This window comes from Epinephelus fuscoguttatus, linkage group LG21 (genome assembly GCF_011397635.1).
Source record: "Epinephelus fuscoguttatus linkage group LG21, E.fuscoguttatus.final_Chr_v1".
Taxonomy (NCBI): Eukaryota; Metazoa; Chordata; class Actinopteri; order Perciformes; family Serranidae; genus Epinephelus; species Epinephelus fuscoguttatus.
This window is the reverse complement of record NC_064772.1, coordinates 8,373,959-8,386,044: the sequence shown is the minus strand read 5'-3', so window position 1 is coordinate 8,386,044 and position 12,086 is coordinate 8,373,959.

Here is a 12,086-nt window from a genome sequence, read left to right as displayed (position 1 = left end):
CCCTGATGGATTTACACCCCCATGGTTTTTTAATCTCTGGACAGAAAGTCTTTGCTTTTGATTTACGCCTGTGATCTGACGTCCTGCGATATTCGAGGGTAATAAAAAACACGTAGGGGGTGAAAGATTTCTGCCAAACTTTCTCTCCATCTGTCATCCTGGTGAAAAACTGGTTTTAGGCTGGGCTCAGCACCTCCACACTGGATATCAAACAAATCTGTTGGCCTTCACTTTTTATCATTCTTTCACTTCTGCTCTCATCTTCAAACAAACTCTCGTCTGTCAAGTCAAAGCCTGCAGAGAAACAGAAACAAACCCCATCAGATGATTGCGTGACAGAATACAACATGCCTGTCAGATCATGTGATCAGAGAGGTGAGTAGGAACATGCTTCTCCTGACAGACTGGTCTGTTTGTTTGCCATTAGCAGCCAAATCTGCATCATCAGACCTGCATCTGGAGCGCCACAGGGCACACTCAGTGTGTGTCTGCACAGATCTAACGCTGTTGAATAGTGTGCGATTGTCCATCAGGACTTGATTAGCAAAAAACTCTGTGTGTGTGTGTGTGTGTGTGTGTGTGTGTGTGTGTGTGTGTGTGTGTGTGTGTGTGAGGTTGGGTGGTGTATCAGTGAGGCAAGAGTCTGTCTGCAACACTACATCCTGCTGCCAAACAGGCTGCATAATTGAGTGCCAGCTCTGTTTGAGTATTCACTCACCCATTGTGTTTTCCAAAACCTCTTAATCCCATTTACAGTCACAGCAGAGCAGAGAGCATATCCCAGCATGCACTCTGTCTGCGTATCACAGGGCAAGTCCACAATTCAAGATGGGATATGTCAAAACAGGTCAACAACTCTTGCATCAACAGCAGTCAGATGTAAATTTAGAGGAAACACCTGGTTTATCCTTTGCAGCCATCAGTATCCCACAATCCACTGTGCAACTGTTAACTCTTAAAGGGACAGTTTACTAGCCTGGTGAGTCTGTTCTGACCTGATGACGTGAGCTCAACATTCTGTTTTGCTCTCTGTATCAGTCTGGACTCAGTGGTCTTACCAAGCTAACAGTTCACCCAAAAATCAAAATATATATTTTTCCTCTTAACTGTAGTGCTATTTATCAGTCCAGGTCGTTATAGTGTGAGTTGCGGGGTGGTGGAGATATCGGCTGTAGAGATGTCTGCCTTCTCTCCAATATAATTGAACTAGATGGCACTCAGCTTGTGACGCTCAAAGCACCAAAAAGTACATACACAAAAATTGACAGTAATGTCTCTTTCCAAAAATCATGACCCGCTAACTCAAGATAAACCTGTGAGCAGTTTCCGCCATAGAATATGTATGTAATGGTAGACGACATGACAGCTCCCAAAAAGTGAAGCCGAAACAACCAGACCAACCTCTGGTGGCTGGCTACAGAATAGGTCATAAAGCCCGCCCTCTCCATGTTAGTGTATGGGACATGTGCCAAACTAAACTCAATATCAATATCAAATACATTTTTCCCAAAGACGGTTTCTGTCATTTAAGGTAGTTGTTGTCACACTGCTGTGTGTTAGCGTAGTTGTTCTGATAAGTTTGGTTTTAATTACTTATTTAAAGCTATAAAATGGAGATGATCAACATGATCAACAACTGTGTGAGTCAATCGATGGGCTCACATTCAGTGGCACTGCTTGCGATTAGCTGGATGAGTGCATGGGTGGGAAAAATGATACTGTGAAGATCGCTAATTTGCAGACTAGCTCCAAATGACATCACTGGCACAAGATGGCAGTGGCCATATCCAGGATATTTTAGCTTCTCTTCTGTACAGTGGGGGTAACTACTGCCATCAACTTTTTGTAGTGGCCAAATCCTGTAACTACAGCTTCCAGGCATGGATGGATTACTAAACAGGCCTAGACCCTGGAGCCCAAAATGTCAGGCCCCTGCCATGGTCTTCTTCTGCATAATGTCACTCAAATTACCAACCAGAAAGAGACATACAGAGATGCAAGGGGACTACAAAGAGACACAAAATAACTTCAAAAACAGGCAACACAACCACAAAGACACACAAAATGACCCTTAAAAAAGAAACAAAATTACTTCAAAGAGACAAAACCACAAAAAGATGCACAATGACTAGGGCCGTAACGGTACATGTATTTGTGTCGAACTGTTCGGTACGCGACTTTCGGTTCGGCACGACCCTGTACCGAATTATTGGGCGCAGGATATTATTTTATTTTATTTTGTTTCATTTTAATTCCGTTTTTGCGAGCCGTACCATTTAAAATATCTAGTTCCCCGACGGACATAATTGAGTGACGGACCGAGTCCCGTAAATCTCCGCTTTCACTTTGTGCAGTGCATTCTCGCATTTTGCAAATGCGCAATCTGGTGCAAACTACGATATGGTCGTCGTTTAAAAAGAAAGAGCGTTTCCCTGACCATGGCGCTAAAGAAATAACCAACACCACTGGAGCTGAGTAAAATTGTTTAAGCTGCACTTTAGATATAAGCATGTTTTGTTTACTGCACTTTAACAAAGTGGGAAAGCTAAGTAAGTTCCTAGTAAAACTGAACCTGAGCAGGCTTTAAAGCTGACCAGCTGCACTATACTTTTTATTTTAATTGAGTAAAACTGTTTAAGCAGAAATGTATATTTATATTTTTCATTCAAACAGCAGGATTTTATTTTTCACTTTTATATTTCTATTTTCATTCAAACAATGTGAAAAAGCAGGATTTTATATAAATTTGTTTCATTCAAAAATTGTGTAAAAAGAGTTAACTGCTGTGGTGGTATGTTTTAATAAGGTTACCAATAAGTAAAAGATATTTAATAGCTGTCTATTTTTTTCATTACTGTACCGAAAAAAACTGAACCGTGACTTGTGTACCGAGGTACGTACCGAACTGAGATTTTTGTGTACCGTTACACCCCTAACAATGACTAAAAAAAGATGCCAAACAACAACAAAAAAAGAGACGAAACTACCACAAAGTTTGTGTGTCTTGGTCCTGTGTAGGAGAGGTAGTGGGCCCCTTTGCATATCTGTGCCCAGGGGTCAGTTGACTCCCATGCTTAGGGGTCCAACACCTGATACCATGTGGCCCAAAAATAATTTTTCTCATAGACTTACATTGTGAAACTTGGCAATCCCTGCAAAATCAGAATTTGAGGCATTCAGCGAAGTCTCTAGTGCACTTGCCCAAGAAGTCAAACTTTTTTGGCTTCATGCACCACTGAGCAACTTTCACAGGAATGAACATGGCCCCCCGCCTTAAACACTGTACCAGTTCTCTTGATACGAACATGCTAGATCACCTAGCACCACTGAGCCAGCTATTGTTACAGCTCAGCTGAGGAGGATGCCATTAATGTTTACATCTCGTGCTGTCATGAACACAACCCTCTCATCTATGATAGATGCATGCTTCCCTCTGAGCAGTGATTTGATTGGAGGGTCTAGTTCAATAAAAAGAAAACTGTTCCTATATGAAACTGCTCACAACAAGGTCTTTGAATTCGTAACCAGAACATGAACACCACAAGCTGATTACCATCTAGTTCCATTATATTGGAGAGAAGGCAGACATCTCTATAGCTGATATCGCCAGCATTTGGCAACTCACACCAAAACCATCTAAATTGATAAATAGCACCACAGGTAAGAAGAATAATGTGTATTTTGATTGTGGGATAAACTGTCACTTTAAATGGTGCGTTCAGGGGAGCCTCTTAAACTCACAAACTGCTACCTACTACTTCTAAGTACCCAGATTTTGAGTGTTCACCCTGAACATTGACAAAAAATACCCAAAGATGTCAGTATGCAGAGTAAAAATGTTTTGAATTTTTGCTCACAGCTGCAGAAAATTAAAATGAATTGGTGATGGTGGTGAGACAGCTACAGAAAGATGCAGGAAAACAAAAGACAAATTAAATGGCTGTAAAAAAAAAATCCTCACTGTCTCTTTATGCAGTTTAGTTGGCAGTTTGATTGACGCACGTATTGTATCACTTCCTGTTTATATAAAATGTTAACTTTTTTTGCATTAATTACAGAGATTATAATGCACACTAATACAGTTATGTATGCAGTATAGGACTGAAACAAGATGTTTAAGTCAGGAAACATCACAGGATCACAAAATGTTTACGAGGTGTTTGCACTGAGGTCAACATTAAAAAATATCTGCAGGACATAAATAAAGAGAGCCAGATGTTACAGCTTCTCAAATGTGAGGATTTCCTGCTTTGTGAGGACTTTGGCTTTCGGACCGTTAATGCAAAAATGACATCTTGACCGCACATTGTCATAATTTTTTAACTGATTCTGAGGCCCTGCCTTTGGACAAAATCATAAAAGTTTTTTTTTTTGTTGAAAATGTTGTGATGTCAGAATAAACTTATTAAATGACCACAGACTATCTGACACACAGGAGTACTGTTTGGCTTCTGGAGCACCAAACATATTTAAGGTGTTGTGAGCTGCTTCCACTGTACTTCATGGCTATTTGAAAATGACATGATATGTCAAGGGCGAAGGTTTTGTTTCAGCACTGGGGCGAACAATTATGTAATTGAGGGTTTGGGGGTACCCGTTGGTACCCAACAGCTAACCTGCAAAAAGCTGTGTAATGGGTAAAAATATGTTTATACATAAATTCACAGGCATGGGCATGGATAAAAATGAATAACATGGACATGGATAAAAATGAACTACATGCATGCGGGCAGCGGGTGAGAACAACAATATATTTTTTATTTTTCAGAATTAAACAAATGAAAAATATGTGCAGTATATGTGAAGTATTTTGACATCAATATCACTATTATCAAGCCACAATTATTTTTATTTTGAAAGTCAGTGACACAAATGGAACCTTTGATCCCGTTGTCACATTTGTTGTCAAGCAACATGGAGGACTCCAGTGATGAAACTTTGCACCCTGAGGATGAGGTGGCAGCTTACATCGAGTTCAGGACACCCGAGGAGGATCCTTTTGAGGTTTTATGGTGGTGGAGGGAGCATGCTAAAATGTTTCCAAACCTTGCAGTGATTACTATTACTACTACTTCTATTAATGGGTGCGGGTAGGTGGAGCTTTGACTTAGACATAACAAGTTGGTTTTGGTACTATGCTTTACAGGTATGGGTGGAAGTGGGTTTTCAGAAATGGACCCATGCAGGACTCTGTTTGGGAGGTCATTAGCTCATATTTTTCTAAAAGCATAATCCATCCCTGCCTCTGGGTCTAATCTACAGACATTCCCAGAGGGGAATAAAAAAGAAAAGTTCATGCAGCTTGTCACTGTTCACACACTGGGGATGGGCATCAAGAACCGGTGCTTAATTAGTACCAGTTCCTGACATGCAGTCCCGAAATATTTATAAGCTCCTAGACAAACAGTGCTACTTCTTGTATTTATGTAATGTTAATTAATTCTAATATAGCTGCCATTTTTAATGTCCTAACTGTCCCCTAGTGATGACGCAGCAACAGGAATCAAAGTTTGACATTGTGTGGCTGTGTCTTTACATTCTGTGCTCTCCAGTCATGGCTGATAGGGCAAAAGGTCAGGGGTAGAAATGCCTTACAAGCAACTCACATCAGTAAAAATGTGTTCCTTTTTCTATACGTCTACTCTTTACTCAAGAATATTTCAGCACCTTTAATCTACTTTATACTTCACTACTTTCTTTGATGTTATGACAGTGACATTAACTTATCTTGTAGCTAGTGGTCTGTTGGGCTTTTAATTGTTCTGCTTTAGAACAGTGGTTCTCAACCAGGGGGTCCTTGAGGGAGTTTCAGGGGTTCCCAGGAAAGCTGGAAATAGCTCATTATCACTATTTGGGCAATTACAGAAGTGAGCCCAATGTGAGAAGGAGTCATAAGAGTAACTATTCTGACCAAAGGTTTCACCTCCTCCACGGTTAGCTCCTCAACTGTAGTTGACAACTAAAGAACTATGGTCTTAATATCTAACAACCAAAATTTATATCATCACTGCTTTAGAAAGTAGTTACCCTAAAGTAATGTCAACTTTAATGTTAATATTAGTTTCATAATTCCACCTATATGATTTATTTTAATGTTTTCTAATTATTTTTGCACTGGTCAGCACACCCTAAATGGAAAGTAATGTGTAGCTACTTTAAGTAAGTTTTTAACCAGATACTTTATTACTGTTACTTGAGAAAGTTTCTCAGTTAGGAATTTTTACTTTCACTTGAGTGATTTTTTTTAAAAGATATTTTTGGGGCTTTTTTACCTTTATTAGATAGGACAGATTTAGTGTGAAAGAGAGAGGGGGGATGACCTGCAGCAAAGGGCTGTGGGGGGGTGGAATTGTACCCACAGCCTCTGCAACAAGGACACAGCTTTTAGTACACAGCGTCTGCTCTACCAGGTGAGCTGAATGATTTTTTAATGGGTGTTAGTGTTCTTTTACTTGAGTATAGATTGTGATATGAAACTCAATATGGTCTTAGATTTTGGATATCGTAATATTGTAAGTGTTGTCTTTTCCAGGATTTAATAGCTGTGTTATAATCCACCCTACTGATGATTATTTATCAAACATCTCTGTACAAATATTTTGTGAGATCACCAGTGGTCAACCATACTATATAGTCACAATATCGATATTGAGGTATTTGGTCTAAAATACAGTAACATTGTATTTTCTCCTGTCCCTAGACCTAAATACAAGCGAATGCCCATCCTTAGTTCACACTAATTTAAAAGATCAGGTATGACTGACACATGCAGTGGTGGAATGTAACTAGGGACATTCACTCAGGTTTTGTGCTTAAGTACAAATTTGAGGTACTATGTAACTTTATACCTCTACTCCTCTACATATCAGAGGTAAATATAGTCATTTTTAGCTTTAGCTATAGCTATTCAGCTTTAGTTACTTTACAGATTACAGATTTTCAGCCCCTTCCTGTCCAGTAAAAATCATGTATCTCCAGATGTGCTGATGTTGAATGTTTGTCATAAACTGAAAGATGACGTGTTCCTATATGTGTTGAGAAAATTCTCCTCCTTCTTAAGCTTAATAAACACTTTTAAAACCCTGCTGGATCAGCAGGAAAATCCATTGTCACAAAGCTGAAAACAGGGCTTTTTTCTGACTTTTTAGAGATACGTGGTTCTTACAGGACAGCCACACTACAAACATATGATGATCTTATAGAATATGATGCATTGCTGTAGATTAAACTACCAACAGTATATAAAGGAGTTAAAATGAGCTCAACCTTAAACATCTACAGCAGTAAAATGCAACACACACATTAGTACTTTAGCTTTATTGTGCTGATAATATCTACATACTTTTTAAGGTTTTGAATGCCGGACTTTTACTTGTATTGGACTATTTTGACAGTGTGGTATCAGTACTTTTACTTAAGTGAAGAATGTGATTACAGTGACATGTGAGAGGATCCAAACATTGATGAGACACTTTGAGCTGCGGTGTGAACATATATGTAGTACATGTATGTGTATGTGTGCGACCCCGTGGAGGCCTGACTTCCTCCCTGCCCCCTGGTGCTGCTCGTTAATCACAGGGTGATCATTTCTAAGGAAAACAGAGGCGCCGGGAGCGAAAACAAACCGGTGAGAATGTGAAAGGAAAGCCGGAGCGGCAGGGAATTCATGAGGGAGAATGTTATCGCTGCGACTAAAGGTCATATTGTTCACTTCTTCCTGACAGGCAGAGAGAGAGAGAGAAGGGAGTGTAAGGCAATTTGGAAAGAGTTGGAGGGAGGGAGGGAGGACAGAGAAAGATTGTAGGGAGGAAGAGAAAACCACAGTGTGGGCCTCAAACTGCACAAGGACACATTCTGTATGTTACACATGCACAAAGACATGGAGACAAAACCACACACATTTACCCTACATGGCCAAAAGTATGTGGACACTTGAGCATTACACCCATGTGTGATTGTTAAACATGAGTGTCCAAAACCACGGGCATTACTTTGCTGCTGTTACAGACTCCACCCCAGATGTTGGATTCCCTGACAACAGGGATTTGATCCAGTTCGGCCAGTTGGATGATAAAGTCTGGCTCACAGTTGGTGTTTCACTTCACCCCAGAGGTGTTGTATGGGGTTGAGATCAGGGCTCTCTGAAGAAGATGAAGAAGGCATCTATTATGAACATGCTTTTTTTTACAGCAAAGGGAAGCAAAACAATGCATTATCTTGTAAATAATCTCTATATACAGATATCTGCATACGTCTGCAAAATCTGTTGGCAACAGGACAAGATTCATGCATTGGAAGTGCTGGTTTCCTTTTGCAGTCCAAGTACTATACCAGTCATGTTCAAGCAGCAATAGTCCGTGTGGAAAGCAAAAGAGGGTGAACATGTTGGCCAAATGTGGTCTGCTATTGTCTGACATCAGTTTAGCTTTATGTTGGCTTTTTTTGAATTTCTATCTGCATTCATGTGCAGGTATCTGTTTACAGAGATTAGTCAAAATGACTGGCGCATGGAAGAGGAACTGATTGTCCAGATATCCACTTACTACACTTGATCTCCTGAAATATTGGCCCATATATTTATTTCATATATTTTATTTTGTTATATTTCCACAAGATGCTTTTATCATCAGTGTCAGACCGATAGGCTATTCTGATATTGTCCTGTAAAATATATTGAAGCAGCTGTATATGACATTTAGAGCATATCTATGGTTCACAGCCACCGCTGAGATTGCCTGCACACTCTCAACATGGAGGTGGCTGAGTTGTTGGCTAGCAGCTAACGGTGCTAACAGCGCTAACAATGGCAACAGTGCTAACAGGGCTAATGGTGTTAATGTGGGGGAAATGCCTGACAACGCCATCCAAAATTCAGCAGTAACTGCCATGAGAGCGTAGTGCAGAGCGGTGACAATGAGCTAGCCAGTTGGAAACACACAGGGACTTACATGCAGATAAGGACCTGACACACAAGGCCGATGGTTGGCTTTCTTTCTGCTGATTCAGCATGTTGGATTAACTCTGATTGGCACTTCAGCTCAGCTCACGAGAAGAAAAATGGAAGTGAGGAAAGTCAACAAAGCTAAATACAAGAGGGAGTGAGACCAAAACAAACTTGTTTTATTGGGTAAGATAATTTTAAGCTTTTGAGCTCTTTAGCATGGCTTGTGTTATTGTTCACTGGTGCACGGTTAATATGTTTTGTTCTGTCAACACTGGATTCTGTTGTTAATGTGCTAAATAACATTGAGACAGTGTTCCGGTTTCCCATTTTGAATGACAATTACAGACTACTGCCATCTGCTGGTGTGGAGAGTTATTTCCTGTTATGCAAGTGCAGAACGTACATGTTGGTTGGCTGGCTGTGGCGACATGAGGTAACACAGCAGGGGGCTACGTTACCACCAGTTCTCTGAAGTCAGTTTGGTGTGTCTGGGTCTTAACATGCATGTGCTGCCAGACTGTCCACCAAAACAAAGAACAGAAAAGGTCAGATTACAGCACACACAGAGGGAGTGTGACTTCATTCTTTGCTCAAAACACCATTACTCTACTTTATTTACACATAGCAAATTGTGATTCGGCTTTATATTAATGCTTTTATCGGGTAAAGGCTGCGTGTGCCCTTCTTTTCGGTTTCCTGCGTTTTTTGTGTCTCACCTTATATTCCGCCCTCCTCCCTCCTTGCCCTGAAGAGTGGTTGGGCACACCGGCATCGAGTGTTGAGGTCACAGTGGTTGACGAAAATCTCACTTTTGTGCAGGTGATGCAGGAGTTTGTGCCTCAAAATAGAGTGCAATTAACACTGGCTTTTTTATTAACTGTGTAACTGTGACCAGCTGTAACTATAAGTGCTTTAGTGTGCTAACTCTTACCATACTTTAGCCAGAGCTGATTTGTAATAACCATAACTTTTCCCCAACCTGGACCATACAGTGGCTGCCATATGCAGACACTGTAATAAATGAGAATTTCAGCATGAGACGTTATCTGGGGTTTTGCAAAATATTTCAATATTAATGTTCTTATGTGGCGAAGAGGTTGTGAAAGACTGAACAAAAGTATATGGACAGTTATGTCTCCATACTTTATCTGCTCTACATGGCCAAAAGAATAAGTCATACACACACAGAGGAACACTGCTGAACACTTAAACATTACCATAAATTTAAAAACTCAGAAATACTTTGACGCACGTTGAGACATGTAAACGTCTTGGACATGAGAACACACACACACACACACACACACACACACACACATGTGTAATTGTATCTGGAGGGGGTCTGTCTCCCTCTCTTGGGAGTGTCAGCCTCCTCGATCACCCGTTTTTTTCTGAACTCTTGATTCCTGAAATGAAATGAAGCAGTGAGCGAGCAGCCTCAGCTTTAGCTCCATACACACACACAGATACACACAGACACACGCACACACACATACAGTAAGAGAGAACCTATTACATGCAGAGCAAAAACACACACACACACACACACACACGCACGCACGCACGCACACGCATACGCGCGCGCACACACACACACACACACACACATACGTCAACATAAAAACCCCAAAATCTGACAAAAGCTAGTAGAGCCAAAAAAAGTTTGGAAACTTTGGGAAGTCCCCAAAACTTTCCTGTTTGTTCATTGGTCAGCTCTCAGGTTTCTGGCGTGCCCATTGGTTGCTTCAGTTGTCCCACCTCACCCTTCCCGAGGTAGGTGTGTGTGTGTTTGGGCCAGATATCAGTGATATTGTTCAGCTCTGGGTACTGTGTTATTTCTAATAGGAAGGATAAAATTAACTCTGTGTGTGTGTGTGTGTGTGTGTGTGTGTGTGTGTGTTTACCTTGGCAAGCAGGCAGAGAGAGACAGATTTAGATTTACAGCATGTTAGTTTTCACAGTTATTGTTTTAAGAGATAATGCCAATGTTTATATTAATAATCTTAACATAACATAAAAATAGGAGTCAGAAAGTAAATAAATTAATGGTTTACCTTATATGGATTGGCTTTTTGTCTCAAAATCAGATGTGAGTCCCCATAATGTGACTGTACAAATCAGTGTTTGTCCCATGAACAGGATTAATACACAGATAAATCCACACTTTTATTGGTCTTAAGTAGAAGTACTCAATCACATACATCACAAAACAAGTTTATAAACTCAATAAAGAGAAACAACAGGAGGAAAATGAAAATCGGAGCCTTGGAACACAATACTTGTTCAGTGCAACACCTGTCTCTAAAAGCATCCAAACTGTTAGTCAGAGTCAAGACTATTAAAGTCCACCCCTTATGTGAGCTGCAAGTTGTTCTGCCAACATCGTGTCTTCCATATGAATAACTTAGCAAGTCCACTCAGCGAGACAAACTTTAGGCAAGATGTGTTTTTGTCTGTGTGCTGTATTTTAATAAACAACTGCAGTGAGATATCCGAGGTCTATATCATTCCTCTACAAGTGGTACACCTGGGGTCCAGGTGGGCCGGACACCTGTTAGTACTCAATGAAAAAATGATCGTTCTTAATTTCTGGATTATCTCATACGGAAGCCCATAGCCCAGTTTCATTTACTGCAAATAGTTAAGTGAGGAGAAGATGAACTGATCGCCAAAAGGAATGAAGTTAAAAATGAAACATGCTTTTCAACATCTTAAGCAAGATTAGAGTATTACTTTTGTTTTGTACAATTTTAGAGTGAAAAAAATGGCAAAAGTTTGGGCACACCGAGACATTTGAGCTATAGACTCTTTTTTAAACTCTTCTCACAGGGTCTCAGATCATAATTAGCTTGTTAGGGCTCTGGCTTGCTCATAGTCATCATTAGGAAAGGCCAGGTGATGCTAATTTCAAAGATTCATTTGTAATGTCATTAAGAAATGGCCGTTAGCAGGAACTGTGGAGGTCAAGTTGAGGTCTGAAGACCAAGAAAAGTTTCTGAGAGAGCTGCTTGTAGGATTGTTAGAAACGCAAATCAAAACCCCCGTTTTCCTGCGTGCTCACCACAAAATTCAGCATCAGAAGTTTGCAAAGGAACATCTAAATAAGTCTGGTGCTTTTTGGAAACAAATCCTGTGGACTGAT